We start from the raw sequence: 6,623 nt of genomic DNA, 5'->3' as shown, positions 1-6,623 counted from the left end.
GCACAATCCGTCAAAATGACTGCTCTCGTAGTTCTCATAGTATCAAAATCCTGGTAGTCAGAGTGTTAAATGAAACAGACTTACCTCACGACACAAGACACACATTTGAGGGGGGTCTTTTTGCAACAAGACATCTCATCGATCCATATTAAACAAACAAGCCAACGTAATCCAGCAAACCTTACTGTTTTCACTCGTAAAAAAGGAAAACAAAACACTATTATATGGTAAATGGGGAGGCCATTACACCACACGGCTTCCGCATTCCGCATTGTGTCGCACACACCTCCGGCTGTGATATCATGCTTTATTTCAGTATTTACTATTTCCACTGCTATAAATCGGCTAGAATTGCATAAAAATTACATAACGACGTAGGCCTGGACCATTCGAACTGATTTGTGAAAAAAAATAATGAGGTTTTCGGCCGACACGATATATAATTTTACTTCAATGTTTTGAGATCACAATAATCTGACAATTTACAACTACGATTAAACAAATGAACAAACACAAATAAAATACTTTGATCAGATATTGTGCAGTTTTGGTGTCGCTGTCAGCAGGCGTGTCAACAGGCAGCCGCGCATGCTGATCGGTCAAGTGCTGTCAAACGTTTCTGGAGAAGGCGAACGCTAATCAGTCATCACTGAAATTGCACAAGGTCTGAAAAAAGAAGCTAAAAATTTTGAGTTAATAAGAAGACATGATACATGTTTTTGAGACAACATACACTTCATTCGGACACTTACAGTCAGAGCTGGGCATTCCCTCTAGCCAACGGACCGGTCCATCTATCCGCCTATGACGGATGCCCATTTTGCTGGCGATAAATGGGAAATCTAAAAAAAAAGACTGATTAAGCATAAGGGGAAGTGGTTTTTCGCCCGTCTATGTAATCTTCCATAACCTAACATTGATGATTATTGTTTCGTTAGATGTAGGTAAGTTTGCTGCTTTATTAGTGTATTTTACGTAAAGCATGTACAGTATTTTTTTGGATCAGCTAATGTGTCACAACATAGACTGTAGACAAGTATAGATGCGCGCTCACAGACGACTCCTGTTAGTGCTGCTTGTATTCTGCCCGTTTATTTCAGAAAGAAACATGCAGAGTAGACACTGCTGCTATAGAACTTGCAGAAATGACTCCGGACACTACGGCCGTCCACATATGAAGGATGTATTTTTTATTCGTTTCCCGAAGCCAAAAATTCAGAGGTGTAAATATGAGTAATGGGTCAACTTGAGCGGACGTCCAAAAGACCAGTTTAACGCCAGCAACGTGAAGCCTTTTACCTTCACATGTGTTCAGGGTCTAGGTGTGGGGAGGGCCCAATTGCAGAGACCTGAGAAGACTTGAGAAATAAAATGATGTGCTTATTGAATCAAGGATGAAGGTGTAAATTGAAGACTGAATCAAGGAGTTGTCTTTGTAACAGGCGGAGTTCACGGCACAGTGTTGGCAGGCTGAGTGCAACTCTGAATCGAGAGTGTTGATCTGGCGACAAGGCGGTGGTTGGGACAAGTATGCTGCTGATGGTGATTGCTTGCACCTGGTCCCAGCACCAATTGTCTCTCCACACCTGCACCAAGATAACACTGATAACCAAGATAAAAAAAGACTGATTAAATATAAGGGGAACACACCCCTACATACGCAACCCCCCCCCCCCACACACACACACACACACACACACACCCGCACCCCCGCACGCACACGCACACCCACACACACCTGTACACTCGGCGGGTCTTGTGGGGAGCGCAAAATTCACTAAAAGATTATTGCCGCGGTTTGTAGACATCAGCTATAATGCTATGTTCACACCAAACGTGAATGAAACATTCCGAGTCGCTTGATTCACTCGCGTTTGACCGCAGGAAACTTGAAACATCAAATGCTGCAGCCGCTCATTCGCACACAGCGGAGGGGAGGGGATTCGTGAGGCGAGGGACTTTGTTTGGTAGTAGACGAGTGTATTTATGTCAGCCATTTTGCGAAAGAGCCATAGAGGACGAAGTAGTGGAAACCTGCGTTTTGCACTTGCTCTGGAAGAAATACAAACGTCGGAATGCCACGCGCTGTCGTGTATGAATTCACCACACCAACCAGAGGCGCGCACAGCTCGGTGAATACCATCGTCTTCCCCGACAATTGCGCCTAGATGACTGCCGCTTCCAGCGGTATATGAGGATGACCAGTGCCCAGTTCGACAGCCTGTTAGTATGCGGTTCCATTTGTGCCAAAAATATGTTACGTCATGTCATGTCATCTTCCAAACCGCTTATCCTATACAGGGCAGTTGCTGGAGCCTATCCCAGCCGTCAATGGGCGAAGGCAGACTACACCCCGAACTGGTCGCCAGCCAGTCGCAGGGCACACATAGACACTGTCACTGAGCGGGAATCGATCCCACGCTGCCCGCACACAACTGAGGCGTGTGTACCACTACACTATCAGGGACAATATGTTACATGTCAATGATAAGTGTCTATGATAGACGTCCATGATCTGTGTCTGTCAATGATTCGTGTCTATGTTATGTGTAGCTAATAAGTGTCTATAGACGTCTATGTAAAGTGTTGATGTTAGACGCCGATGAGAAATGTCGTCAGTGTTTAATAAAATTAATAATATGTATGCATGCGGTCCTGTTCGCTCATTCACACCACCGTTGCGAAACACTGCTTTGTTTAACAGCCGGGATCAACTTTTTCGTGTGTCTTATTTTCAGCCTGTATATATGTCTTTTTCTTTTTTTTTCTTTTCTGGTAATCTGCTGGGGCTGTGCCTTCCCCCGCCTTTTGGGGAGAAAAGCGCCAAATAAATCTGACTTAATAATAATAATGAAGGTCTTTGCCTTCTCATAATAATAATAATAATAATAATAATAATAATAATAATAATTATAATAATAATCATAATAATAATAACAATAATAATAATAATAATCATCATCATTTTGTTTTCCTGTACTTCACGTCATGGCCGCATTGAGTTCAATGTCTTTGGCATTACTGATATCTAGGTGTAGAAACAGCGCACAGCACATAGATAGACTCGGGCTCAAAAAAATATAATATAATATAAAGGAATTAACCCGTTCATGCAAAGTGGTCACTAAAGTGGACAGCTATTTAAAAGTTGATTTCGCCATATTAATTAAACTAAAAAATATATTTATAGTTTAAATAATAACATCAAATCATAATTAATGCATGAAAGGGTTAAAATATTTTTTTAAAATTAGATTAATTAATAAAGGCAAAAGCAACTTTTAAATAGCTGTCCACTGTAGTGACCACTATGCATGAAAGGGTTAATAGATGCTGAAAATAAGACATACCCAAATGCATACTTTTATACATATTATTTTATTTAGAATGATTTTATTAAACACTGATGACATTTCTCATCGACGTCTAACATGGACACTTATCATGGACGTTTAACATAGACACTTATCATCGACGTCTAACATATATAGACACTTATCATCCACACATAACATGGACATCCAACATTGACACTTTACATGGATGTCTAGCATCGACACTTATCATCGACGTCTAACATACTGTATATAGACATTTATCATCCACACATAACATAGACACGTATCATCAACATAACACAGACACATCATGGACGTCTAACAAACACTTATCATCGACACATTACATAGACACATATCATGGACTTATAACATAGACATGTATCATCGACACATATTTTTGGCACAAATGGAACCCTTATATGTTAGCTCGTATCGATGCTAGGATATCCCGCATGGACACGAACTACAGGCGTTCCATTTCAGCCGCGGAGCGCCTGTCTATTTGTCTCCGCTGAGTGCCGCAATTGTTGTTTATAGCAGCTAAATTGATCAGAAATGATATTTAAATACATACGTCATGCTGACAAATATTAAAAAGAAATGAATTCATGAAAATGATGTAGTAGATGACATCGGATTTTATGAGGTAATCTATCTTGCATTTGGAGTGACGTACGCAGTTTTCTCAGTGGAGGACAAAAAGCCGGGTCACGTATATTACCATGCTGTGTGCGCGCTGAGAGTCTGAGACCAAAACAAATACCTACCTCATCACGATGTGAAAAATGAAAGAAGCAGGAGAAGCGTCACAAACTGATGCATTTGCTCACTGAAAAAACAGCCATTACTAAGCATTTTTGTGCAGTAAAGATGACAAAAATATCTCAGTGCTTTGCAAACTTTGTGCTGGCACAAAAACACTGCCCACCGCTAAAAATGCCACACTCAATTTGAGGAAACACTTGGAATCACAGCACAGCGCGATACAACTCAAAGCAAAGCCTTCAGGTAACAAGACAGCCAGCAGTCCTACAAGCTGAATGTGATATTTGTCACTGTATTGTTTCGTTGGCAACGTCCGCTGATAGTGTAGTGGTACACACGCCTGAGTTGTGTGCGGGCAGCGTGGGATCGATTCCCGCTCAGTGACAGTGTCTATGTGTGCCCTGCGACTGGCTGGCGACCAGTTCGGGGTGTAGTCTCCCTTCGCCCATTGACGGCTGGGATAGGCTCCAGCAACTCCCCCCGACCCTGTATAGGATAAGCGGTTTGGAAGATGACATGACATGACATGTTTCGTTGGCACTACTTTATTGTGCGCAAGATTACGCCCATTTTGCTTAGAGTTAAAGATGTGGCGGAGCCTACAATACTGTTGTTGAACCAGAGCGGGACAAAGTATGAGAGTGTGTGGCTGCCGTTTTAAACAATAAACATGTCTCCTGTCTTATGTGTATACTCGATGACTATGTAGATTAATCTGAAAAGATTGCCTCCCGATCGCTAAACGAGAGACCCGCTGCAGAACAGTCAACCACACCACAGCCAGTTACTTCAGCCCTCCGGCACAAAAACTGATGAAGCTGGATTTTAGTAAAAAGCACCAGTAAGTGGTAAAAATGTTGGTTGGGCGATATGGTCATCCATCCATTATCCAGTCTGCTTATCCTCACAAGGGTCACGGGAGTGCTGGAGCCTATCCCAGCTGTCTTTGGGCAGGAAATGTGTCCGTTGAGTACTGTTGTTGAAGAATATCTTAGTAACACTGCAAAATATTAAAACAAGTAACAAAAAAGGCTATCTGTAGGACCTTAGTTCAGCTCTGGTACTTGAGAAAATATAATTTTTTATAGTTTCAGTTGTAACAACAAACCAGCCTACATGTAAATGTTTTAGTTACAGATTGTAACCAGCCTACTAATCAGTAAAGTAACTTGATTACTTGAGTGAGGACTAATCAGTAATTGTATTAATTTTTAAGTAATCTGTCACAACACTGATCACTGGCACATCAAGCTGCTCGAAGATGGTCTTATCTGCTTACCTTGAACATGCCTGTCTATAGTTTTCTTTCGACTCTCCTGATACAACTCTCTTCTTCGTTTCCTCTCCTACATGTTAAGTGTGTCATCAAACAACACAGTGACTACTTGTTACCCTTTTAATAAGCCGACTGACTGTTTGAAGTTTGAAGACACCTCTGATGCTAATTAGAAGACACACCTTGGTTGAACATGTCCCTGTGGTCAAATGATCTTTTCAAGGGGTAACATCATTTTTTTGGCCAGGCCTGTTTTAGAATTTTTTTTTTTTTTTACAATAATTATTTTTAACCAAAGTCCAAAAGCATTTGTGATTGGTTCATTCGCATTACATTTTGTTTACTTTTAGTATTATTTCTTGTTGATATGGTGCACAGATCGAATTTTTTTGCCCATATGCGGCCTGTATCCCATTTTTAATTTTTTTTTTTTTTTTGACAGTCCGAACGGCTAAATTCCGATTTTTTCAAATGTAACCTGTGTCACTTTCATAGGTGGTCCTAGATTGGATACGTATCAGATTTTTTGCAAGTCTGAACTGCCAGGCCGCATATATCCGACATTGATGTCATCCGTAGCCCAAAATGCGCTCCGCGTGAGCAGAGGGGGAATGCAGGCAGCCGGGAGACTGAATCTGCAAAGTTGTTTTGAATAACAGTATTGTATTGACTTCATATTTGACTTTAATCCCATTTGAAACATGAATCATAAAGTGGACATTTATGGCCATAGTGGTAATTCCGCTACGGTTCAGATTGGCTCATTTTTTTACGCATGGTTATGACGTGACATCAACTTGAGTAACGTCTCCATGAAATAAGATAGAAAAGCCTCGCCTCATCATTTCCCCAAATACTGTATTTCTACCTCCGACCGAATTGCTCGACTGTAGAAATGCTCTGACACTATATCCATACCAACAATTTTGTTCATGTGTGTAGACAGACATAGACATAAACATTCAATCCTATTGGTTTGTATATTATATTGGAATACTTTGTAATGGTTTCATGGTCCACTATGACAATGAAAAAGGCTATTCTTTCATTATCACCTATTCTGACGTGTACCACTAAAAGGGACACTTCAGTAGGCCTGAACATTGGCACTTATATAATAGGTCTGCATGTAAAAATGATGTTAGCCCTAAAATTTATCCACCCCCCGCAAAAAACAAACAAACAAAAAAATCTGCAGTGATTTAAGGACTTTTTTGTAATGACTAAAACCACAGAATGTC

General features: G+C 40.8%; 1 long non-coding RNA gene across 1 annotated transcript; it reads right to left on the bottom strand.

The window, feature by feature from the left end:
* Window positions 1-549: 549 nt before the first annotated feature.
* On the bottom strand, window positions 550-1,475 carry LOC147152376 (uncharacterized). Its single transcript, XR_015090141.1, has 3 exons — window positions 1,300-1,475; window positions 753-842; window positions 550-679 (listed from the first exon to the last, which is right to left on the bottom strand). It is a non-coding gene; the product is annotated as an uncharacterized LOC147152376 (long non-coding RNA).
* Window positions 1,476-6,623: the final 5,148 nt, after the last annotated feature.

Source organism: Filicampus tigris, chromosome 2 (genome assembly GCF_054856515.1).
Source record: "Filicampus tigris isolate MCC_2025a chromosome 2, RoL_Ftig_1.0, whole genome shotgun sequence".
NCBI classification, from domain to species: domain Eukaryota; kingdom Metazoa; phylum Chordata; class Actinopteri; order Syngnathiformes; family Syngnathidae; genus Filicampus; species Filicampus tigris.
Note: the sequence above shows the minus strand (reverse complement) of the source record. Positions and strands in the feature narration are given on the sequence as shown.